General features: G+C 41.6%; 1 long non-coding RNA gene and 1 pseudogene across 1 annotated transcript; both read left to right on the top strand.

The window, feature by feature from the left end:
• The first annotated feature begins 6,895 nt into the window (after positions 1-6,895).
• On the top strand, positions 6,896-9,436 carry LOC121043256 (40S ribosomal protein S20-like; annotated as a pseudogene).
• An 8,149-nt stretch (positions 9,437-17,585) lies between these two features.
• On the top strand, positions 17,586-25,596 carry LOC121042782 (uncharacterized). The gene is made up of 3 exons (XR_005796437.1): positions 17,586-17,667; positions 19,460-21,458; positions 25,047-25,596. It is a non-coding gene; the product is annotated as an uncharacterized LOC121042782 (long non-coding RNA).
• The last annotated feature ends 1,073 nt before the right edge of the window (positions 25,597-26,669 follow it).

The following is a 26,669-nucleotide window of genomic DNA, read 5'->3' as shown; positions in this document are numbered from 1 at the left end:
AGCCTGCTTTGGATTCTGTGTCTCCTCCTCTCCCTGCCTTTCTGCCCCTCCTCTGCTTGTGCTCTCTCTTTCTCTCTCAAAAATAAATAAATAAACATTAAAAAAAAAAAAAGATATAGACATGTAGTATATCTTTCAACAGTTTCCTATTGCTGCTATAACAAATTACCACAGATTTAGTGGCTTAAAATTATCTTAAGAGTTCTAGGAGTCCGAACTCCATGGGTCTGCAGGGCTGTGTTCCTTCTAGAGGCTCTAGGAAAGAATCCGTTATCTGGCCTTTTCCAACTTCTACAGGTTGCCTGCATTGCTTGACTTGTAGCCCCTTCCTCTACCTTCAAAGACAACAGCATGGCATCTTCTCTCCTTTCTGCCCTCTGCCTCTGTTTTCATCTGTCTATGACTCTGTCTCTCCTACCTTCCTCTTAAAAAGGACCCCTGTGGTTGCATTGGGCTCATTTGGATAATCCAGAATAATCTCCCTATCTCACGATTCTTAGTCACATTTACAAAGTTCCTTTTGCCATGTAAGGCAACATATTTTCAGGTTCCAAGAATTAGGATATGAACATTTTGGGGGGCCATTATTCAGCTTATCACAAACAACTCCTAAATAATTTCCTTTAATTATGTCTGTTTTTTAACTTTATATGTATGGAATCACATGGTATATATTCCTTTGCTCAGTAATCCATTTACATTTAATATAATTATTTAAAGATTAGAATTTAAAACTGCCATCTCATTTATATTTGTCCCATTTATTATGTGTTGTCTTTTCTTTCTTGGATTGGTAAAAATAAACAAAAACTTTGTTTTGTTTTTTTTGTTTGTTTATTTTTACCAATTATTCCATTTTTTTACTTCTACTAGTATGAAAATTATATACTATTTTTTAGCAATTATCCAATAAGTTAATATACATCCTTAACTTAAAGTCTGAAAAGAATCAATACTTTTACCTTTCTCCCACATAATTTAAAGGCATTTTTTAACATTTATTATTTTTGAGAGACAGTGAGAACATAAGTGGGGGAGGGGCAGAGAGAGACGGAGACATAAAATCTGAACCAGGCCCCATGCTCTGAGTTGTCAGCACAGAGCTGACGGTGGGCTCAAACCCATGAACCATGAGATCATGACCTGAACTGAAGTCGGACACTTACCCAATGGAGCTACTCCTAAAGACTGTTAAACATTTTAATTCCATTTGCCCTCACAGATGTGTTTTTGTTGTCAGATATTTTAATTCTATCTTGTTTTTATTAGAAGTTTTGTCCTTCCAGACATTATTATCATTATTTTATAAAGTTAATGTTTGCTTAGATATATCCATATGTTTATCATTTTCTTTGCTCTTTCCTTCTTTTTTTTTCAGGTCTTCCCTGTGAGATCACCTTCATTTTACCTAAAGGAAACGTCTTAAATTAAAATGTGCTGGTGGCAAACTCTCTCAGCTTTTATCTGTCTAAAAATGACTCTATTTTGACCTATTTCTGAGACATTTTGGCTGGGTATAGAATTCTAGGTTGGCAATTATTTACATGCATTGATGGTTTCATTCCACTTGCTTTTGGCTTCCTTTGTTACTTCCTTTGTTACTACTGAGAAATCAGTTATTGTCTAGTTGCCACTACTTTGAAGATAATCTTTTTCTCTGGTTGATTTTAAGATCTTGTCTGTCTTTGGTTTATTAAAGCCTCACGATGAGTCTAGGTGTATATTTCATTTTATTTTTCATGATTCTTATTCTTGCACCTGTGGATTTATATCTTTGATCTGTTCTGAAAAATTCTGAGTAATTATTTCTTTAAACATTATCTTTATCCAAGCCTTTCTATCCTCTGCTTTTAGGGGTCTCATTAAATGAATGCTACATCTTTTCATTCTGTTCTTCATATCTCCTAATCTCTCTTTGTAAATTTGCTTTGTTGTGTCTCTATACTATATATACTCTTGAATAATTTCTTCTGATCCATATTTTAATTTTCTAATTCTCTCTTCAGTTGTGTCTAAACAGCTTGAGCATATCTGTTGAGGTTTTAACTTTGGTTATTACATTTTTTTACTTTGAGTTCTATTTATTTCTTTTTCAAATCTGCTAAGTCAGTTTATATTGTTTCCTTTTCTGCACATATATTTTCTTTCTTTTTTTTTAATTTAGTGAGTATAGTTGGTTTTATAGATTCTATCTAGGAATTCCAAAATCTGAAGTGATTAGAGGCCTCTTTATATCCAGTTTTTGTTCTTTATGGCTTGTCCTTGTAGGCTTAGCTACTTTTGACTATATGCTTCTCATTGTCTTTCAAAATTTATTTCAGGGGGATTGTTTGAAGTCCAGGATGACACAAATTTTCTCCAGGGAAAAAAAGAAAACTTTCATTTGCCTTTAAACTAAGTTTACAACTTGAGAGGGTTATATAGTTTCTTTTTGTTTTTATTTATTTATTGGTAACCAGAGTGATAAGGACTTGGAAGGAGTAAAATTACTAACTTGCACTTGTTAGAGCATGTTCCCACCATTATCAACTATCCTGTTCTGATCATCATAAAGGCAACTTGTCCTGTGATCTCCTGAGCCTTAGTGGGGGAGTTACATTTACATTTAGCTTCATCCTGGTCCTGAGGGTTTGACCCTTATTAGTGAGGGGAAGGGCAGGCCCTGAGCTTTGATCCTGTCCCCCTTGTCCTGAGAAGCTCTCAAAACCTAAGTTCAAGTTTGCCTAAATTGGCAAATGCCCTTAGTTCAAAAATAGCTTTAGGGTGCCACTTAACTTTCAGAGATCCTTTGATTTTGGATTTGAGTTTCTTATTAACTTGACAGATCTTTGATGCTTTTAAACATTTTTTAAATTTGTTTTTTTTTTTTTTTCCAGTCAGCAGTTTGGGTTGTTTTCTAGTAGGAGGTTGGTTTCATTCCTATCCTGTCTTGTTCCTGCAATGAAAGTCCTTCCCTTATCTTCCTAGGTTTGGTTGAACTGCACGCTTAGAAACTAAAAAACTAACATGACCTGCTCTAAGACAGTTAACATATGGAAAAGCAACCATATGTTTTTTTAAGTCTTTTATACTTCAGGAAAAGAATCACTGCAAGATTCCCTTAAATAGACTGTAAAAATTGAACTACATAAAACTCTTTGGGGACATATTTAAAATTTTCTAAGAAATGTTTCCCCCCCCAAAAATTAAATTTTCACTACTAAATTATTTAAAAATTGCAACATTTTATCCAGAAGTTACTTTTCCAGCAAACAGCCACCCAAGAATCCAAGAGTAAATATAAAATGACTACATAGTTCAATTTATTCATCAGAAAGTCCTTAAGGCCTCATTCATTGTTGATTAACTCTTATTTCCTACACAATTCAAAGAAACCTCATTCTCTGGGTTTCTAGCCCATAAACTCTTAGAAGCAATAACTTGAAAGAACACATGCATTTTGAAAGGTGGGCTCTTTATAAAAGCCAGGAATGGCATCTGATGGCTCCATGAGTAGAGAGTAGATAGGACTATAAAATGTGTCCAAAAGATCAAGAAAAGGAACAATGGAGACATTTAGCCCAACATTCAACAACAGCTCGTGGGAGGCTCATTGAACCTCTTCACAGCGTTGTGAACAAACATCCATGTTCCCGGTGCTGATCCTGCTGATCCTCGTGAATTCGAGCCCTGCATCGGACTCTGTGTTGACAGCTCAGAGCCTGCTTGGGATTCTCTGCCTCCCTCTCTCTCTGCCCCTTCCCACTCATTCTCCATCTCTTTCAAAAATAAATAAATAAACATTAAAAAAATAATCAGGGTTCAAAAGGTGCATAAGGAAGGGGAAGTGAAGGGAGTCAAAGGAAAGAAAATTCTCCCAGATGGTCTTGCTTTTGTTTACCTCCCTTTTAGCACAAATAATGCTGCCCTTGCCTCCTGATATTGAAGGCAGGGCTCTCAACTTACACATTGATTTTGGATCCTACTGAGATCCCTGTTTCTGTGGTGTATTAGAATCATTACTTAAAAGGTTTCAGACTTTGCTGATCCCATGAGATGAGAGCCTGAGTTTAGTATTATTTTCATTATTGTATCATTGGTATCATTCTAAGGTCTCAGAAGCTGGAAAACTCAGCTTTTTGCAAGATGCTGGCTACTTCATATCCTTCCAATGTTATTCCCTGTATTTTCCCTGAATATTTATCATACCTTCTTGACTTTTTAAGTACTTGATTTATATTTGTGAGTTTTCTTTTTTTATTTCACAAAGGCGGTTAACAACTGAACTGCGGTAGAAAGGACTTGTATTTTGTTTAGAATTGGCCAAAAGTTTCATTTTGCAAGCCAGTTTTGGTAATTTGATGGAAGACCATGTGTGGTTTTTTTTTTTAAGCTTATTTATTTATTTTGAGAGAGAGAATGTGTGTGTGTGTGTGTGAGCAGGGAAGGGACAAAGAAAGGAGAGAGAGAATCCCAAGCAGGCTCTGCACTGATGGTGCTTGGGGCTTGATCTCACAAACTGTGAAATCACGACCTGAACCAAAATAAAGAGTCAGCCACTTAACAAACTGAGCCACCCAGGTGCCCCTGGAAAACCATGTTTTTGTTTTTGTTTTGTTTTTAATTTACATTCAAGTCAGCATATAGTACAACAGTGATTTCAGGAGTAGATTCCTTAATGCCCCTTCCCCATTTAGCCCATCCCCCTCCCACCACCCCTCCAGTAACCCTCTGTTTGTTCTCCATATTTATGAGTCTCTTATGTTTTGTCCCCTCCCTGTTTTTATATTATTTTCATTTCCCTTCCCTTATGTTCATCTGTTTTGTCTCTTAAAGTACTCATATGAGTGAAATCGTATGATATTTGTCTTTCTCTGACTGACTAATTTCGCTTAGCATAATACCTTCCAGTTCTATCCATGTAGTTGCAAATGGCAAGATTTCATTATTTTTGATTGCTGAGTAATACTCCATTGTATATATATACCACACCTTCTTTCTCCATTCATCCATCGATGGACATTTGGGCTCTTTCTATCCCTTGGCTATTGTTGATAGTGCTGCTATAAACATGGGGATGCATGTGCCCCTTTGAAATAGCACACCTGTGTCCTTTGGATAAATACCTAATAGTGTAACTGCTGGGTCATAGGGTAGTTCTATTTTTAGTTTTTTGAGGAACCTCCATACTGTTTTCCAGAGTGGCTGCACCAGCTTGCATTCCCATGGAAAACCATGTTTTAAAGAACATTGAAACTGCTTCCAGGCCCAAGAGGAAAGAGTTCTAAGATCCATTATCAATGTCTGTCCCAACACAGGACAGAGGCTGAAACATACCTGTCAAATATTTGTTATCCTTGGCTTAGTTCATCAAATATTCATTGAATGTAAGGTGCAGGTTCTTTCTTTATTTGTTTTCTATTGTCTTTTGTTTTCAATAAAGGAGACATGGTTTCTGACTTTACAAAGCTGTAATAAATGGCGGACACATGAACAAACAACGAAAATACAGTGGGAAATAGCCAATAATGAAACTGTACCAGCAGGGAGAGAGGAAGAAGTGAGATGGGGGCATCAAGGGAGAGGTCTAAAGCAAGGTCAGATGTCAGGAGTTTCAGAAGCCTGGATGGTCTCAGTTTTGGTCTGGATGTACCCCTTCTTACCTCAGCCACTTCCAAATGGTAGACCACCAGGATATTGCCAGTTTCTGGGAAGGCTTCCAATAGGCATTCTAACAAGCAGTCCATACAGTCTTCTCTGTGTTGTCCATAGCCTTCCTCTCATTATTACTGAATACTGGCCGAATGTCACAAGGCTATGCCCTGTGAGCATGTGAAGGAGTCAAGGTTGGACTGCACAGAGAGTACCCCAAAGACCTCAAGCTGTTAAAGTACACATGCTAACAATGACAGGTATGGCCCATAACCGAGAACAATTAACTTTATTATTTTTAATTTTTTATTGAAGTATAACACACAGTGATATATTAGTTACGGGTGTATGACATATTGACTCAACGATTCTGTATATTACTCAGTGTTCAACACAAGAAGTGTAGTCACCATCTGTAACCATACAATACTATTACAGTATATTGACTATATTCCCGATGCTGTGCTTTTTACCTCCATGATTTATTTGTTTTATAACTGGAAGCTTGTAGCTCTTAATCCCCTTCATCTATTTTGCCCATCCCCCTATCCATCTTCCCTCTGACAACCAGCAGTTTGTTCCCTGTATTTAATTTTTTGTCTGTTCATTTTGTTTTGCTTTTCATTTATTTTTATTTAAAAAAATTTTTTTTTAATGTTTATTTATTTTTGAGACAGAGAGACAGAGCATGAATGGGGGAAGGTCAGAGAGAGAGAGGGAGACACAGAATCTGAAACAGGCTCCAGGCTCTGAGCTGTCAGCACAGAGCCCGACGCGGGGCTTGAACTCACGAACTGCGAGATCATGACCTGAGCCGAAGTCGGATGCTTAACCGACTGAGCCACCCAGGCACCCCTTGTTTTGCTCTTTAGATTCCATATATAGGTGAAATCATATGGGAGTTGTCTTTCTCTGGCACTTGACATAATACCTTCTAGGTTCATCCATGTTGTCACAAATGGCAGGACCTCATTCCTTTTTATGGCTGAGTAATATTCCATTGTGTGTATATACACATCCACACATACCACATCTTCTTTATTCATTCACAAGAGAATAATTTTTAAAAGACACCTGCTTGGTGAGTAGTTCAGGAAGATCAAAATCCAGGATAATATGAGGTTTATGAGAAATGCCAAACAAAAGGCTTTTTACAAGCCATATTTAGATTAAAACCACCAACGAGATAAGACTATGATCAATTCAGGCACCTGGGTGGCTCAGTTGGTTAAGCGTCCAACTCTTGATTTCAGCTCAGGCCATGATGTCACGGTGGTGAGACTGAGCTATGTGTCAAGCTCTGTGCTGAACCTGGAGTCTGCTTAAGATTCTCTCTCTCCCTCTTCTTCCACTCCTACCCCCTCTTAAGAAAAAACAAACAAACAAACAAACTACGATCACTTCTTGGGAGAGATATGTAACACTAACATACATAAGAACGTAAGAACATTGTATAAGACCATTACAAGAAAAATCATAATTACCGAATAACTTCCCATAATTTTTCACTATGTAAGGTGTTTCTACAAGGTGGTGCATCAGAATGTTTGTTAAAATGTGTATTCCCTGATCCCATCTTAGAGGTACTAAGCCTAAATCTCTGGGAACAGCCTGTGAATATGCATTTCTAATAGACTCTGCTTCCTCCAAGCGATTGTGATTATGCTCTAAAGATTTAAACCACTACTCTCATGGAGAGAACAATAACAGTTATAAGGAAATGACGTCCAAGATAAATGAGGAGATGATAAGAGAGTACCAGCTTCCTCAAATGGGTTTAATTCTGTAAATCTGACGGAACTCATTTAGGATAATAAAATAACTTGCAGATGTGATCATACAAACATCAACATCAATCTTTAAGCCGTCCTAGAGAATGGCAGAATCACTAGAAACTTGGAGATAGGCAAATACTGGTTGCCATTAGGCGGCAAAAAGAGGGATTTGAGAAAATATAGAATTGTCAGTTTTATATGGATTTCCAGCAAAACTTTGGAAATAACAGTGTTATTAACAGTGTTTGTAAGCACTTAAAAATGCAGTGTTGATCATTAAGAGTCACCAGGAGTCACTACAAATGAATCTATGTGTGGCCTTTTATTTTTAACTGCATCAATCCCTTGTTGAAAATAGTCAAGTTATAAATTATAAAAAAACTACACATACTAAACTGGTCTATTTCCTTTTTCTTTTTTCTTTTCTTTTTCTTTCTTTCTTTCTTCTTTCTTTCTGAGTCTGCTAAAACAGTGGAATGATGAAGTCAGTTTATATTGAGTTTTTCCTAGGCATTTGGCAAAGTGTCTCATGATATGCATTGAGCAAGACTGAGAAATCTGAGAAAATGGATAGAATCATTATTATTTTTTGAGAGCCCACTATATGTCAGGAACTGTGCTAAGCATTTTGTGAGTATTAATTCATTTAATACTCAACCCATCCCTATAAAGTAAAAAAAAAAAAAAAATTACACATAAGGAAACTAAGCAGAGATTGATCAGGTAATTTTCTTAGGATCATGTAACTAGGGTTTAAGGGGTCTACTCTGAGATCAAAGCTTGGGCACCTAACAATTGCACTATATTTCAGAAGGGTGGACTTAAAACTGGGTAAAATGCCTGTACAGAAAGAGTTGATCTGTATATGCATGCCAACCTGAGGGAATCACTAATGCCTGCCATGAATCTACAAAATTGTACCAGACTTGCCCAACGTTTTTATTAATGACTTGGATAAAGGATGGAAGTTGTGCTTATCAAATTTATAGATGTCAGAAAGCTAGAGAGAAGATAGCTAATGCTGTAAATGAGAGAATCATGATCTAGAATGATCTTGGCAGATGGGAATAACAGGCCAGAGCCAGCAAGAGGAAATTTAACGAGGATCCTGGTAAAATCCTAAATTCTGGCTACAAAAGTAAGTACAGTGAGGAACACCCTGCTTAAGGGCATAATACAAAATGTGGAAAGCTAGGAAAATCATTAGATCCATTGATATAGTCAGTCTCCTACAGACTGAGTTCAATGTGATAAATATGCAACAATGGCCAAATGACCTCATGTACTTCTCTCACTGGCTCTCTGACCTCTACCTCTTCAAAGCTGAAACTACCCTATTTCATCTAATCTGAGATGCCATTGATTACAAGATGCACCAGGACTTAGAACCACTGAGAAGTGTGGAGGGAATGCCATCGATAGAACTAGGACACAGTACTTTCAGATCACCTCGCACTTTTATTTTATAATCATTGAAAGAACTTTTTGAACTTTAATAGCTCTTTGAGGCAGATGTAGGGGGGTTGTTGCAGCTCCCGACTTACAGCTGTTAGCTCTTACCCAGGAACAGGCTTTTGGGGTTTTTGTTGTTGTTGTTGTTTGTTTGTTTGTTTTTGTTTTTTTTAATTCTCAAGTTCGTTAACGTACAGTGTAGTCTTGGCTTCAGAAGGTTTTTAAGAAAGACACCCATGGAGCCAGAGAGGGGGATTCATGGAATTAGCATCTCACTAACCAGCCTCAACAGAAAGCCCCCTGCAGAAGTGTCAGCAGACTTGATTGGAGGCATAAAGGAAAAGAACCTCCAAGTGAAAGGACCAAGACTCTTAGGATCACTACGAGAAAAATTCCTCATGCTGCAGGGTCTAGGACTTGGGATGATTTCCAGATGAGAATCCACAAGTGACCATGGACTTGGCTATTTCTTCCAAAATTGTTCAGCAGATTACTTCCATCAGTGTAGAGCCAGGAATTCAGGTTGAAGTCACTATTGCTGATGCTGAAATTAGCTTTTTGAATTAGTTGATTATGGGTTACTAAGAAAGAGGCTTAATAGATTTTAATCACATCAATTGTGCCTAGCACAGAAGGAAAATATAAGAGAAATAAATAGGTTAAACTATTCTCCCAAATGTCTCCTTTGGAGTCCGATCTTCTGAAATGCGTTGCACTTCAAAGTTGGGGTATATAGGTCTTGTTTTTCCAACCACAATTGTCCTCTGTGCCACCAGGAACATCAGTGAGGCAGCATTTATTTAAACGGTTCCTTCAAGGATTTTCTTCAAGCCAATGGCTCCACCCTCTACCCCCCCCCCCCCATTTTAATACAGGTTCTTTATCTTTTTAGAAGGTGTCAGCAGAGGATTTCAGAAAACAACCGGGATTTTATTACTTCCTGAAACGGTCCTTAAATTGTTTGTTGAATGAAAAGTTGATGAGTTGCTGTTGTCCATTTGTGCCATTAGAAATATAAAGCAGGTTGGTACATGTGCAGGCAGCTGGTGCTACATCATGTCTGGTGCAGCGATTATAGAATACCATGGATCAGAAGATGCATCTTAATTTCAGAGATGTTGAATGTGACAAGATGTGTATCTAAGAATCAATAAATTTCGGTAATTATGTTGTACCTGCAGGTTGGACCTCTTCCAAACTTTGGGATCTGTACTGTCCTGTGACAAGGGAAATTCAAAAGACTCTTACACTCATGAATTTAATAGTCACAGTTGTGCCTACTTGGTGCAACTTAATCTAATAACCCATCATTTTGCTAAGAGAAGAAGTTGAATCCTCAGCTTCGAGGCAGGGGCATAAGTCAGTTACCCAGGTGGAGAGTGACTTTGGGTGACAATCAGTAGCCCACCTCAGTGTTCCTTCCCAGTCCTTTGCACCTCATGGAATGGGCAGTAATCATCACACACTCAACGACGATCTTTCTTGAAATGTGTGGTGATGAAGCTGGGGTTTCCAGATAACAGGATGCCTCTCATAAATATTACAGTGAAAAGCAAAAAAATTGAACTCAGGCTGACTTGGGTTCTATTCTGACACTTACTGGATGTATGATCTTGGCTGAGTTCATCTTGCTAAGCTTCAATGTCCCTGTTGGTACAAAACCTCATTGGCATCGTCATAATTATCATTATTAAATAAGGTAACATATGTAAAATGCTGAACGTTGTGCCTGGCACATACAGTGAATGAACAATAAGTGGTGTATCAGAATGAATTTCAGATGGATCAAAGATTTAAATGTAAAAAGTGGAATAATAAAAATAGTTGAAGATGATGTGGGAGATGGTTTTTATAATGTCGGAATGGAGAAGGCTTTTCTAAATAGGATATATGTGAAGGAGGAGAAGGAGCAGAAAAAAAAGCCCAAAATGAAAAGATGGATACATTTGACCACTCAGAAAAGAAAACTTTCTACATAGAAAACTATACCACAAACAGGGACACCTGGGTGGCTCAGTCGGTTAAGCATCCGGCTTCCGCTCAGGTCACCATCTCGTGGCTGGTGAGTTCAAGCCCCGTGTTGGGCTCTGTGCTGACAGCTTAGAGCCTGGAGCCTGCTTCGGATTCTGCGGCTCCCTCTCTCTCTGCCCCTCCCCCACCCTCTCTCTCAAAAGCAAACATTAAAAAAAAATTGTTTAAATACCATAAACAAAGGAAAGAGCCAAATGACCAACTGGAAAAAAGTAGTTGTGCCATATAGCACAAAGGGTTAATTTCCTTAATATATAAAGATCTTCTAATTAAGTAGAAAAGTCAGAACTACAACAGGCTATTTGGTTTCTGCACCCTTCCTCTAATAGTGTGTTTTACTCACCTGTCAGGACCTCTCTCCACCAAGGACAGGTTCTTCCTCATACTGCTGCTCTTCACCTTGGACTCCCTTTCTTGCCTCCTTCTAGAAATCCCCACTGAATGTAAGCCCACTGAGGAAGGAAAGCCTTGCCCCTCCACTGGCCCCAGGACCTCCCCCTAGCTTCCAGGTTCTGAAGACACTAGATTGGCTCTCCCCAGTGAGGGCTGAGCTCCAATTAGGATAGAGTTTAAACTTTTGTTTTGTTTTGGGGTGCCCGGGGGGGGGGGCTCAGTCGGTTAAGCATTCAACTCTTGGTTTCAGCTCAGGTCACGATCTCTCCATTCATGAGTTCAAGCTCCATATCAGGCTCCATGCTAGCTGTGCGGAGCCTGCTTGGGATTCTCTTTCTCAGCTCCTCCCCCACTCATGCTGTCTGTCTGTCTCTCTGTCTCTCAAAATAAATAAAACTTAAAATGTGCTTTGTTTTGTTTTGATATAGCATTGCGATCATATTCAGGGAGCAATACTCTGGAATATTCTGCATTGATCAACTCACATTCCTTTCTTAGATAAAGGGCAGTGCATTGAAAGCAAGGCAGTCATCTGGGGGTAGGAATGAAAACTATGTCATTCAAGAAGCAGCTGAAGGAACTAAGGATGTTAGGGTTTGGGGGAAGCTGCTTCAAGGAAACACAACTGTCCTTGAGCAGGTGAGAGGCTATCTGTCCTAGGAGGTAGGTTAGGCTTGCCGGGTATAGTAACTAACTCAAGGCAGAACTCAGGGCAAAGGGTAGAAGTCACGGGAGAGGATTCAATAAACTTCAGAACAATTAGAGCTTGCTAAAAATGAAATGAATGCCTTCTAAGGGAATGACCTCTTTGTAGCTAGACATATATAAGCAAATGGTGGATGACAGACTTTTGAGGGAGAAATCCTTTTCAGAGAGACTACCACTGGCCAACCTAATACCTGTCTCTGTCTCTCTCTCATACACACACACACACACACACACACGCGCACATACACACATCCTCTGCCTCCCCTTCTGCACTTTATTTTTTCTCCATAGCATATAGCAACACCCAACATCCTATATATTTTACTTTTTTATCTTGCTTACTGTTAATCTTCCTCAGCTAGAATAGAATCTCTTGGAGATGAAGAATTTGGTCCATTCTGTTTGTTGCTATAACCCCATTATTTGGGACATGCTTGGCACATAGCAGGTGGTCATTGCTGAATGAATGAATGAATGAATGGTCATTGTAGGAGACGCTGCCTGGGGTGAGTAGAGGGTCTGACTATCTCTGGGTGCTTTCTAGCTCTAGAATCTTGAGAGTTTATGTATCCTATGAAGTGTGCCCTGTGGTTCCAGACATTTGGAGCCACCCTTGGCTGGAGAGGCATGTGACTGAGAGGATCATCAAGGCCATGTGTGAAGATTTCTAAATAGGTGCAGAATGTGTGTGGCTAGTGCAGAGCAGGGACAGGTGTGACTGTTGGGTCGGTGGGGGGAAGTCTTCAATGAAGGGAGTGATTTGAGCCATGAGCTACAGAGAGGCAGGCTTAGGTTTTGGATGGCAGCCTCAGCCTTTGAGCAAGTAACTTAATGTCTCCAAGGCTCAATTTCCTCATTTTCAAAAACCTCGTAGGATCGTTGTGAAAACGAAATGTGAGTCACTGGGCCCTAGGCCAATCGCAGAAGTTTGTTGTTCAGAAAGTGCTTGCTTCCCTTATGGTGATTCCTGTTGTGCTATTTAACTTGAGTTTTCATCGGGGGAGACTTTCTAAATAGAGATGTGTAAAAAGGACTTGCAAAGTAGAGGACAGGACCTCTGCCAAGGCTTGCGTGCAGGAAAGCAACAATTATATTGGAGCACCAAGGTCAGAAGCAGTGAGTCTAGACCCAGACTGTCTGGGTTCAGATCCTGGCCCTCACTTGCTAACTGGATGACCTTGGGTAAATTCCTTAACCTCTCTGCGCTTCAAATCCTCATCTGTAAAATGGGGCCAACAACAGTATTACAGGTTGTTGTGAGGATTGAATGAGTTACTGTACGTAAAACTTGGAACAGTGACTCAGAACAGTGACACTGTGAGCACTCTACATGTGTTTGCTTTAGGATTCTCACGTACCCTGAAGAAAGTCTACCCACATCTGTGTGGTTGAAGGGGATGAGAGACAACATGGGAAGGCGGGAAGGTAGGGGTACACCAAATATGGGTGTCGTGGGAGTGTGAGCTCTGCCGGAACTCACATGTGTTAAGTCCGGGCCCACATTCACCGCCCAACCTATATTGCCCATCCACTTCCCACAGAAAACATCTCCCAACTGGAGATTGGTGCTTTCCACGTACGTTTCCATGTACTGCATTGTATGATCATGTATGTGTTCATATTCTGCCTCACCAACTCAATTGTGAATTCATTGAGGAAGAAAAGAAAACACCTGTCCTAGGCCTAAGTTAATCCAGTCTCTTTTCACTATATTCTGCCATGAGTGTAAGAGGGATATGTGGGTGGATAAGAACAGCCTTGGGATCAGGCGGTCCTGCGTTTGAATCCTAGCTCTCTTACTTCCCGAATATATGACCTGGCCAAATCAGTTCATCTTACTAGATCTGTTTCACTATCTATAGAACAGAGACAGTTTTATCACCTACCTCATCGGGCTGCCGTAAAGATCGAGATGATGCACGAAAAGCATTTAGCCCAGAGCCTGTGGTCATAGTAAACATTGGGTAAGTGGTAGCTTTGATTATGCTCAAGACAAAAGAGAACATGGCTAAACGTGATCCCATCAGAAGCACAGTCTGTGATTTACAGTGGATTGGAGCAAAGATGGCAAGGTGAGGCCCCCACTGCAACAGTCCAGCATTGAAGTGAATTTTTGATCTATTATCTTTGGTCCAGGGCACCCCACCCCCCCAAGGCGGAAGCACCGTTCATTTAACCCCATGAAAATGACTCTCTTGGTTTCAGTAGCAAAATGATAAGTAACTACTATGAACTGTATCAATACCAATTTCCTGGTTGGGATATTGTGCTACAGTAATGCAAGAAGTTGCCTTTGAGGGAAACTGGGGGAAGGCTATATGGGATCTCTATTATTTCTTCTAACTAAATATAAATGTACAACAATCTCAAAAATTATTTAAGAATAAGTACCTAAATTAACTCTTATTTTTCACACCCACTCTTTTGTGGCCTTCTTTCTCTCTAATTCCTTTTCCATAGGTCTTGATTATCCCCGTGTCCTGCACACAACAGCACTTAAATTGAATAATATCGAGGTGCCACCAAAAATACAGTGAGAAAAAAAAATAATGGACCATAATTGAGTGTTTGGTACCTACCAGAATGGTTCAGAATACTTTATATATAATAACTCTTTTAATCTTTATAATAGCCCTTGAAGTTTTTATAATCCTCATCCTACAAACGAGAAAAATCAGGCTTTGAAAAATTAAGTAACTTGTTCAAGGTCGTGCCTCAGAGCCAAGATTCCAAGTTTACTGGGCTCCAAAGCCTCATTGGCCACTGTGCTTTGCAGATCTCATAAAATCTGAGAGTTCAGTCATTCAAAACAACATTTTAAGATGTATTTTTGATAACCATTGGGGTTTCCTTTATCTGTGCTCAACAGATTCTATAGACTGGCCCCCAGGAATCAAACATTAAGGAATGGCAAACCAAATCTCTCGCCTCTGTCAAGCCTTTGCCCAAATGTCTCCTTGTCCGTGAGACCTTCTGTGACCACCATATTGAATGCCTGCCACCCACCCCCCTGCAACCTCCCCTGCACACACGTACCCCTGCTAGGTGACCACTTGTCCCGGTCTGCCAGGAACTGAAGGGGTTCCTGGGATATGGGGCTTTTCACCTTTAAAGTCAGTACAGTCCATGGAAATCCTGGAGGAGCCGGTCCCCCTACCTTGCTAAGCCTACCTTATCTCCCTGCCCTGCAAGTCAGGCAGACATCTGGGAACAGAACATTCCAAGCAGAGACAATAGCTAGTCCAAGGCCTTGAGGCAAAACATGCTTGGTAAATCAAAGAAAGAGCAAGGAGGTGAATGTGGCTGGAGTGGAGTAAATGGGAGAGGAAATTATGACAGAGAGTGAGGGGAGGAGGCAGATCACGTGGTAACTTATAGTCTCAGTAACGACTTCAGATTCTAATTTGATTGAGAACAGAAGCCATCGGAGCGTTCAAGAAAAGCACTAACATGCTCAGACTTACATTTATTTTTTTTTATTTTTTTAAAAATTTTTTTGTTTTCAACGTTTATTTATTTTTGCGACAGAGAGAGACAGAGCATGAACGGGGGAGGGGCAGAGAGAGAGGGAGACACAGAATCAGAAACAGGCTCCAGGCTCTGAGCCATCAGCCCAGAGCCTGACGCGGGGCTCGAACTCACGGACCGCGAGATGGTGACCTGGCTGAAGTCAGACGCTTAACCGACTGCGCCACCCAGGCGCCCCTTGACTTACATTTAAAAAGTATCCCTGGGGCGCCTGGGTGGCGCAGTCGGTTAAGCGTCTGACTTCAGCCCGGGTCACGATCTCGTGGTCTGTGAGTTCGAGCCCCACATCGGGCTCTGGGCTGATGGCTCAGAGCCTGGAGCCTGCTTCCAATTCTGTGTCTCCCTCTCTCTCTGCCCCTCCCCCGTTCATGCTCTGTCTCTCTCTGTCGCAAAAATAAATAAACGTTAAAAAAAAATTAAAAAAAAAAGTATCCCTATGTTGATAATAAATTGGGGTGGTGGGAAGGCAGGGGCAGGGTAAGGGCAGAAGCGGGATGAAGAATTTGGAGGCCATCGCAATCATCCAGGTTGAAAGATGGTGACTTTGGACCAGGAGGATGGCAGTGGATAGAGTGACAAATGGTTAGAATCAGGCTAGCTTCAAAGGCAGAGTTGGATTTGCCGATGGGTTGGATGTGCGGTATAAAAGAAAGAGGGGAGCCGACAGTGATTCTTAGGTGTTTGGCCTGAGCAACTGGTGGAAAGGAGCTGCCCTGTGAAGAAGACCAGGGGGAGAGCAGGTTCCAGGGCACAAGTCAAGAGTTCAGTGTGGGAAGTGTAAGTTTGAGTCGCCTAGTAGAACACAAGTGAAATGCCATGTGCCGGTTTTAGATAGGCCAGTCTGGGGCTCCTCAGAGGGGCCAGAGACATAGAATCAGAGCCACCACCACCTGTGGGCTACATGCGATGTGGCGTCCTGTACAGGATCAAACAAAAACCGAACGTTACTGGAGAAACTGGCGAAACCCTAAGAGTGCAGCAAATAGTGATGTACCGATGTTAGTTTCTTGGTTTTGACAACGTACGGTAATAATATAAAATGTTGACATTAGAAGTAACCCGGGTAAGGGATTTTGGGGGGTTCTCTGTCTTACCTTTGCAACTTTTCTGTAAATACGAAAGTATTCCAAACCAAAGAGTTGGGGGAGGGAGGGGCGGAGGGAGCTAGAGAAAATGGAGAGTGAGCCATGAAAAGGACTAGCAAATACAGACACTTCTCTCAAGACAGTACAGTTTGTCTGTGGATGGTTGTTGGGCTTTGCTGAAATTCTACCACTACCACTTTCAACTTTCAACGGTTTGGCAAAGACCATTTCCCTACTTTTAAAGCAAATACTCCTGGGGCGCTTGGGTGGCTCCGTCAGTTAAGCATCCGACTTCGGCTCAGGTCATAATACTGCGGTTCCTGCATTGGAGCCCCACGTTGGGCTGTGTGCTGACAGCTTGGAACCTGGAGCCTGCTTCAGATTCTGTGTCTGCTTCTCACTCTCCCCTCCCCCACTCATGCTCTTTCTCTCTCTCTCTCTCTCTCAAAAATAAATATTCTAAAAAATTAAAAAGAAAGAAAGCAAATACCCCTATAGAAGGTAATCCATGAATCATTGTTAGTCATTTATACTTTAGTATAAATGAGCTTATCAGATACTTTTCTGAAAGCAAGTAGAGGAAGAAGGCAGGAAGTCGGGGTTTGCTTCCTTCATAATTTAATCTAGGACTAGGCATCTTGAGTGAGGCACTTTATGCATGTTTTGGTTTTGTTTTCATTCATTATATTACCCAAGTATAAATTCATCATTCTTAAGCCTGTTTCTTTTCTTTCTTTCTTTTTTTTTTTTTAATAGTTGCTTACAAAAGTAGCAAAATTGGGGGCAGAAACTTATTTCTCCCTTGGTTATGAGTGCTTTTAGGAAGTTACATTTTTACTACTTTGCTTCTGGCGGTAACCCAAGGGTAATTCACTTTAGAAAACCGTATCTGAAGCCCCAGATGGCATTGCCTAGCCAGAGGATGATGGTGGGAATGGCAGTCTCTCTGAAAATTGCATGTTCTTGCCTTATCTCACTGTCACAGATCCTAAAATTTTTATTTCTCCTGTTATTTCGGCAGAGCGTATGGGGTTCCTGGGAGTAGGAGAAAAACTCATAACAAGGTGAGAAGATCTTATATTTAAAGAAACAATTCTCTGCATCCTTTTTTTCTGAGTCACATACCATATTTGGAACTTTGTCATCCAACATTAATAAATGTCTTGTGAATGAAAGCAGTAAATATATTTTGAACTACCTGTATCTTAAATAAGAAAGTTCATAGTTTCTTAAATAAGAAAGTTCATAGTGCTGCAAACAACAAAACTTTGACTTTTCAAGGATGATGAAATCATACTTAAATAATCTTGTTTTAGTTTATCAAAGCAAAAACTTGAACTTCCAAAGGCAGAGGGAGATATATACTAGCCAATGAGGAACCATGCAATGTCTACTAAACTTTAAAATACAATTGAGTTTGGTGTGCCTGGGTGACTCAGTCGGTTAAGCATCCAACTCTTGGTTTTGGCTCAAATCATGATCTCGTGGTTTTGTGAGTTCAAGCCCTGCATCTGGCCCTGTGCTGACAGTGCAGAGCCTGCTTGGGATTCTTTCTCTCCCTCTCTCCCTCTGTCCCTCCCCTACTTGTGCTGTTGCTCTCAAAATAAATAAGTAAACTTAAAAAATTTTTTAATATAAAATATAATTGAGTTCATTATTTCATGTGAACTCATTTCCATAAGATGTGCATTGTTTTTTTTTTTTTAGAAAAAAAAATCCTACCGTAGTATCCTTTTTCAATTTATAATGTTGTAATGGGGCCTTTTTGATCTTTGAACGCCAAAATTCTCCTCAGCTTACGAGGCCTGTCATTGCCTTCAGGGCCAATTTATAGAAAAATGAGAACCTGCCCAAAACCTCATTAAAGAGAAACACAAAACCTTTTATGTTGATTGGATATTCAGCCTAAAATCACAGTGCTTGTGGAACCAAGGATCCTTGTGTCAAGTGTAATTTAAAATGCTGTGTTTTTACCTGGAAAGGAAAGGGGGTCCTTAGCTTGCCTTTACACACTGATCAGAAGGTTCCTTTGGCTTGGGTGGTTCATTTGGCTTGGGTGGCTTGGGTGGGTCTGGAAAAATGACACTTAAGCTGAGACGGAGCTTATTTTCATTTTGCACGGGGCTCCGCGAGTTATGTAGCCAGTTCCGCTTGATATAGACTAGCGCTTTGTGGAATATTTGCTCAGGGGATGACAAGGAGCCAGCCGTGCAGATGGATGCGCCAGGCAGAAGGTCCGGCAAGTAGCAAGCCCTTGCAGTGGGAAAGAGCTCAGCGTGTGTAAGCTGGGCTGCCAGGGGCATCATCCACCCTGCAGCCCGCTGAAGAGCCCTCCTGGAGTTACACAGTGCACAACCTCCGCATCTGTACGTGGTAGCCTTGTGTTTGAGAAATGGAAAACTCAGTGTGGATAGATCACTGTGAGGTGGAGGAGAGGCAGTGTAGACAGACTATTACAAGGGGGAGGAGAGTGGTATAACATGAGATGGAACAGTCAGGCAGGGGCCGGATCACATAGGGCCCGCATAGACCATGGTAATGAGCTTGGATTTTATTCTGAGATGAGAAGGAACCCAGGTAAGTTTTAAGCAGATAAATGACATGATCCAATTTACTTCTGAGATGACTCCAGGTTCAGCGTAGACAATTGTTGGAGGGGGTCAAAATAAAAGCAGGGAGACTGGCTAATAGCCCAGGTCAGTGACAGTGTCATGATGGCTTGGACTTTGGTGATAGCAGCACAAAGTTAAATGTGAGCTGATTCAGTATATATTTTAGAACCAGTAAGGAGCATTTACTGGTAGCATTCATGCCTGGTTTCTGCTGACAGCTACTAACCTTTGTTCTATGTCATAGGAAATCACTAAATTCTCAATCAAGGTCATCCCACGTGTCAAAGTTGACAGAGTCCTGTCTGTTTCACCTGTTACGAGAGTGTGCAGCTGCATCACAGATCCGGGTTTATTCAATCTGGATCATAAAGCTATGGTCTTACATGAAACAAGGGATGCGGGATTTATGATCGTGTTTGGTTTGGGTTATCAAGAGTCTATTTCCTGTCAATAGGAAATGAAATCATAAAAAATAAAACTACCGATAGGACTCAACACGGGAACTGCTGTATCATAATGACCGTGTTCCCATGGTGATCTCACAAGATATGCAAACACCCGGGGCCACTTTACCGTCAGCACACGATTTAGGAGTGACATTGAGTCCGTTGGTAGATGGTAGGCGTCTGCCTGTAGCCTCAGAGGCCTGCCGACAACCAAAAACTACCAGGAGCAGGATGCTGGAAGCTGCCATAGTATTCCACTAACTTGAAAGCCACCCTGATGCATGATTGTCAAAGATTTAGGAATATAAAAGAAAAGTCAAATTGAGCGCTTTGGAGGTAAGCAACTTTGGTGCTAACTCCACGCTCAACCTCAAGACCCATGGGCAGCCTAGAGGACAAAGTCACATTGGTGGACCTTGTCCTTGATTCAGGTGTCTGGTGCCTCCAGCAAATCAAGCTGCCCGTGCTTTAAAAATCTGTGGAAAGTAGCATCAGCCGTGCCACGGACTTGAACTTGAGTCAGGCCTGCTCGTCACGAGGCTCCTCTTTCCAGCGGAGCATGGTGGGTGGAGGCGTGCGACAGTGACTTCGCTTTGCTCTGAAGTTGGGACGCAGGCACAGCACACCATAAAGACAACAGGCAACATGACGGTGGAATGTTCGGGAAGAAGAAGAAAGCCTGGAAGCCAACCTGCTGTGTCCTGATTAGACTCCGGGTGGGTCGGCTCAAGCAAACGGGAGGCAGAAAGGACCTCGATCATTTTGGAAATCCGTGCTACCGACGGACAGAGGGCCGTCATCCAGAGGACAATTTTTATAGCCCGGTCCGGTGTCGGGGAGAATGCTGAGCCTTTCTGTGTAGGCATGGTCTTAGAGGAGAGCAACCGTGGCTGACGGGGCACCTTCTAATGAGAAGATTAGAAACAGAACACACAGCTTGTCCTGGCTGTGCCTCCAGCTGTGGAACCCAGGGCACATCCCTTAAGTCGAATTTCGGTTTTTCTCCTGTGTCACCAAAGATCACTCCTGAGTGTCCGTCCTATGTGTCGCTCGCTGCTGCAGCATTTGATACTGGTACCTGTCCCGAGCCTAAAACTCCTTCCTATCTGGTTCGAATGCAGATTCTGAATCCGTCGGACTGGGGGTGGGGCCCGAGATTCTGTATTTCTACCAAGTTTCCAGGGAAGGAAGGCAGGTGCTGGTGGTCCGTGGACCACGCTTGTAGTAGCACGGCCCTCGCCTAGTTCCTGGCACTTCGAGGCACGCGGTGGCATTTACCTCTCCCCGCCCGTCTCTGCTCCTCCCTCTTGGTGCCTTTGACGTTTTCTCATACCACTTGCACATGGCTCCCCGCACCATGCTTTAGTTAGCTGCTGTCTCCATGTCTCCCACGAGACTGCGAGCGGTTTGGGGGTAGACACTACACAGCCTTCCTTTCAATGTCATCCGTGCCCTGCGTTGGACCAGGTACATAAAAAAAGGATCAATCAATGTTTGATGAACTAAGCCTGTAAATTGGAAATCAGAACATCAGTGCTGCCTGCCTCGACGAGTTGTTGTCGTGAGCAAACGCCGTAATTTGGGAGAGAGAGCGTGGAAACGGATCGTACGGTACAAACATAAAGTGTTATTATCAATCAGCTTTCTACTCTGCAGCAGTTCAGACCCCTGTAGCTGAAGCATGTTGGTTGTGGCATTCGCTCGGGCTCTGATGATTATAAAAACTCAGATTCATCTATGATTTCAAAATAAACCACATTCTCTCCAGGCTAACAAGGGTGGCAGTCTCTGCCCATGGTAAGCAAAGTCATTAGAATGATGTAAATGAAAAGGGTGTATCTTTCACCAATCAATCAGTCGACCAATCAGTTAATCGTGAAGCAGGTGCCTCTCCCCAAGTGGCAGCTGGGCTTTCTTATCTGCCTCCCTGAAATGAGCAAGTGATGTCAATCAGCCTTATGCCTGTTTGGAGGTGGGGAGGCTGACGGGGGAAGGCGAGGTCAGAGGGTAGATGTGAGAGCAGTTCAGAACGAGGCTGGAGACCAAGAGGAAAACACCCACGTCTCTCTTCGGGAGGGGCCTGGGCCATGAGGTGGGGGTATTCCAAGTGGCTTGACAGCCACAGGCACCACCCTGCCTGTGCCATTAGCAGAGGTTCCCAGGAGGGTTGGGAGGGCACGTGCCTGAAAACTAGTCACTTGGATGGAATTCCTTCCTGGAAAAAAGTTACACTTGCGAGCTCCTGCTGCGATTCATCTGAAACCCGTTCGGGTATGTTTTCCTTTTGTGTTGCAGATGATGATGGGAGCCAAGAGCTCTCCCAGGCCCGCCCTGCTTTTTGGTAGGGGTGGGTCGGTGGTAGTGATGGCAGGCAGGGTGGTGGCACAAGGGGGCTGGGATGAGAAGCCTCTGTGTAATCCTTAGGTGTCTCTGGGCAAGTGTGGGATTCCAGCCAGTTATTTCTAAGTAGGGATGGGAGGGGAAGAACGTTAACGTGGAGGCCAAGTTCCTAAAAGCCAGCAACCCGGGGACCTTTAGCAAGGGGTGGCTAGTGTGTGACAGTTTGATGTAGATCGAGAATGAATGCCTACACACCAATAAAATAATATTGTAAAAATAATTTCGGCGATAATGAGGTTGAGTTCGTGGCAAAGAAAAATTGTAAGAAACCAAAATACAAAGCAAGCCATGTATTAAGAATGTTCAAAGTAAGTGGACTATGTATGTATGTATCATTCACAGAAGTATTAATTCTGGTTCTACGTGGGTGATTTTAATTTTCATGTTTTACTTTTTCTGTATTTTTCCTAACATGTATTATTTTATTCCGTGGGAAAATGTTTTCCTCAGAAAAAAATTTAGGGGCACCTGAGTGGCTCAGCTGGTTAAGCATCCAACTCTTCATTTTGGCTCAGGTCATGATCTCACAGTTCATGAGTTCAAGCCCCACCTTGGCTCTCTACACTGACAGCACGAAGACTGCTTGGGATTCTCTCTCTCTCTCTCTCTCTCTCTCTCTCTCTCAAAAATAAGTAACTTTAAGAATAATTTGTTTAAGTTTAGAAATAAATGAACAAACCAAAAGATTAATAGTAATTGTGAATTATGGAGTCATGAATAGCTGATATTTCTTAATTTTACTTTTAAAAAATGTTTGCCACTTGCATCCACGTGGATGGAACTGGAGGGTATTATGCTAAGTGAAATTAGTCAGTGAGAGAAAGACAAATATCATATGACTTCACTCATGTGAGGACTTTAAGACACAGAACAGATGAACACAAGGGAAGGGAAGCAAAAATAATATAAAAACAGGGAGGGGGACAAAGCATAAGAGACTTTGAAATATGGAGAACAAACAGGGTTACTGCAGGGGGTTGGGGAGGGGGGATGGGCTAAATGGGTAAGAGGCACTAAGGAATCTCCTCCTGAAATTATTGTTGCACTATATGCTAACTAACTTGGATGTAAATTTAAAAAAAAATAAAATTAAGAAAATAAAATAAAATGTAAAAAAAATTAATTAAGAAAAATTTTAAATGTTTATTTGTTTGGGGGGTGGGGGAGGAGCAGAGAGAGAGGGAGAGAGAATTCCAAGTAGCCTCTGTGCTGTCAGCACAGAGCCTGACATGGGGCTCGATCTCATGAATGGTAAAATCATGACCTGAACTGAAATCAAGAGTTGGACACTTAACCGACTGAGCCACTCAGGTGCCCCTTAATTTTACTTTGTGTATGTTCATGATGTTCAACATGAATACATACTGCATTTGTAATTTAAAATTTTAAGTTTTCTTAAAAAAAAATTTTTTTTAATGTTTATTTAGTTTTAAGAGAGAGACACAGAGCATGACAGGGGAGGGCAGAGAGAGAGGGAGACACAGAATCTGAAACAGGCTCCAGACTCTGAGCTGTCAGCACAGAGCCCGATGCAGGGCTTGAACCACGAACTGTGAGATCATGACCTGAGCCGAAGTTGGACGCTTAACCGACTGAGCCACCCAGGTACCCCAGATTTTAAGTTTTCTTAAAGTATATAATAGCAGAAGCAAATAAAGAAAAGTCCACATTGCCCAGTTCTAAACCTCAAAATGATCCCTGATTCCTTCCCCTTTTACAACCTGCACTTTCCTTATCAGCAAACTGTGTTAACTCTGTTTCCAGAATCTCACCATTTCTCCCCTTCCGCCTCTTGCCCGGCACCTGACTGATACTGTGGTAACCTCCTGATATCTCTGATTCCATTCTCTGCCCTCTACAATCTCTTCTCCACATTGTAGCCAAAGAGAGCTATTGACCCATAAATAGGGTCAGGTCTATCTTCTGCCTAGAACCTTCAATGGCTCCCCATTGCCCTTAGAGTAAAATCCAGACTCTTCACCCTGGCTAGAGCCATCTCTCCAACCTCTTCCCCTTGCTCGTTTCACTCCAGCCATTGTCTTTCCTCTCTTTCATGCCATTTCTTTCCATTTCCCTCAGAGGTTCCTTCTCCCGTCCACATCTCCCTAATTCAAATGGGCAGAGCTCTTGAAGTCCTGTGATGCACAGTCTGTTCTTTCCTCCCTAAGTTCAATCCCTCGGAAGCATTTACACTGTTTCAGACACCACTGCTCTGCCATTGCCTCCAGCCATAGAACTGGAAGGGTCCAACGCCTCATACTCAACATGGCTACCCCCTGCCCTCTACCCTCTTCATTCCTTCCTGCCCAGCCCACCCCCAATTGTCTGACTTCGTTCCTTCTGTGAATGGTCTCACTGGCCTCTCTCAATTTGGCTCCCACTCCTATTGATACTCTCTCTTCCATCTGGGGCTTCCGCTCCTTTACCAGTCAACTAAATACTCATTAGTATTTAAAGTCTCAATTCCTAGACAGTTGTGATTGACCCCCAACTCTTCTCTACCTCCAGTCTCTCAGCTCTGATCCAACCACACCTCAGCACTGTCAGGTTAATTTTCCTAGGACAGCACTACGGTCCTGACAGAGAAGGGAACACCGACTGTTCCCCAAGAACATCACGTCTCCCTGTCCTAATGGTCCAGGCACCATTCCCATCAACAGGGAATTTTCATAGGCCCCTCCTGGCAGGGTCCATCCACCCACCTTGTCCTTACACCCTTGAGCTCAGCTCCTCTGTCTCCTCATTTGCTCTAATTTTTCTCCTCTTCTCTCTCATTCTGCTGTCTGGAACTCAAAAGTTTATTCTTCATCATGCCAAGCCCTTTGACTCGTAACTTATCCCCTTAGGACTACCTTTTGACAATCAAAAGGCCTGAGAAGGTGTTGTGCTAAGTCAAGTTCTTTAGCTAGAGGCAGTTTTTTCTCCTAAAGGGAATTCTGTTGACTGCTTTTAATCTTAGCTGTGTATTTTTTCTTCCCACTACAGGGTGATGAAGGATCAAAGAGGTTCAGACTACAGTGGGTTATCAAGGAGACTCGACCTGGTCCAGGCCTATGTAGGCAGCAGCTTAGGCCTCCAGAGGCTCCCTGAGTACAGTGGGATCCTGAGAGAGGGAAGGCACCAGCTTTTAAGCAGGTGACAAGAAGAAAGTACAGAACTGGAATCCCTTCTAGAGGGAAAGCTGACCCCTGCCTTTAGAGAGAAGCAAGAGAGAGAGAACCACTAGAGAGAAGGCAAGAATGGAAGACCCAGAGGCCAAGAGACACTCTAATCATGCAGAAACCTCCTAGCTAAGAAGGTAAACCCAGCCATTTCTTGGGAAGGTGTTCCTAAATTTGCTTCAGCTGACATAATTGTTGTCTTAGTAAATATGCATCCCTCAGTCCTGGGAAGATTTAGAATTAAAGAGAGCTACCGTGAAGGAAATCACACCTCATGGTGTTATATTTTTATAGTAAAGAATCTACCTAGTTGGTATTTTAAATGCCTCTAATGTTTAAGGTTTTAAATACTCATATTTAATAGAAATATTTTAATTTTAGGGGCGCCTGGGTGGCGCAGTCGGTTAAGCGTCCGGCTTCAGCCAGGTCACGATCTCGCGGTCCGGGAGTTCGAGCCCCGCGTCAGGCTCTGGGCTGATGGCTCAGAGCCTGGAGCCTGTTTCCGATTCTGTGTCTCCCTCTCTCTCTGCCCCTCGCCCGTTCATGCTCTGTCTCTCTCTGTCCCAAAAATAAATAAACGTTGAAAAAAAAAATTAAAAAAAAAAAAGTTGAAAATAAAAAAATAAAAATAATAAAGTGTGTAATAACTAATTATTAAGGCTTTTGATTTTAAGTTAAAAATCTTTTAAAAGCGTATACACTATATTGGAATTTTTAAGAAAACACCATATGTGTTTATCAGTTTTATGAGAATGACTTAAGAACTTGCGAGAGTTTGTTAGTCAGAAAATTGATGTGTTTGAAAAACTATTCAAATTATTAAATTAATGAACGCAGTTTAAAACGATTAGCCAAGTGAAGCAGACATCAATTTACTAGATTTATAAATTGAATAATAAAATAGATATATTTAATGTAAAAGCTTCACCACAAATTTTTAATTTGAAGGTAACAAATATTAAAAAACCAAAGTAACTTTTAACATATATATACATTTTTAAATGTTTATTCATTTGTCAGAGACAGAGAGAGACAGAGCATGAGCAGGGGAGGGGCAGAGAGAGAGGCAGACATAGAATCGGAAACAGGCTCCAGTCTCTGGGCTGTCAGCATAGAGCCCAACCAGAAGCTTGAACCCACGATCCATGAGATCATGACATGAGCCAAAGTCGGATGCTTAACCGACTGAGCCACCCAGGCACCCCCAAAGTAACTTCTAAATAATCATTTCAGGGTAAAAAGTCTTACTGCATTTTTAAAATCCTTTCCTTTTCCTTTTTTTTTTTCATTAAAAAAAAAAGATTTTATTAAAAAAAATTTTTAAATTTATTTTTATTTATTTTTTAATTTGCCACCAAGTTAGTTAGCATATAGTACAACAATGATTTCAGGAGTAGATTCCTTAATGCCCCTTCCCCATTTAGCCCATCCCCCCTCCCACAACCCC

Source organism: Herpailurus yagouaroundi, unplaced genomic scaffold, assembly GCF_014898765.1.
Source record: "Herpailurus yagouaroundi ecotype Mexico unplaced genomic scaffold, PumYag 186, whole genome shotgun sequence".
Classification (NCBI taxonomy): domain Eukaryota; kingdom Metazoa; phylum Chordata; class Mammalia; order Carnivora; family Felidae; genus Herpailurus; species Herpailurus yagouaroundi.
Note: the sequence above shows the minus strand (reverse complement) of the source record. Positions and strands in the feature narration are given on the sequence as shown.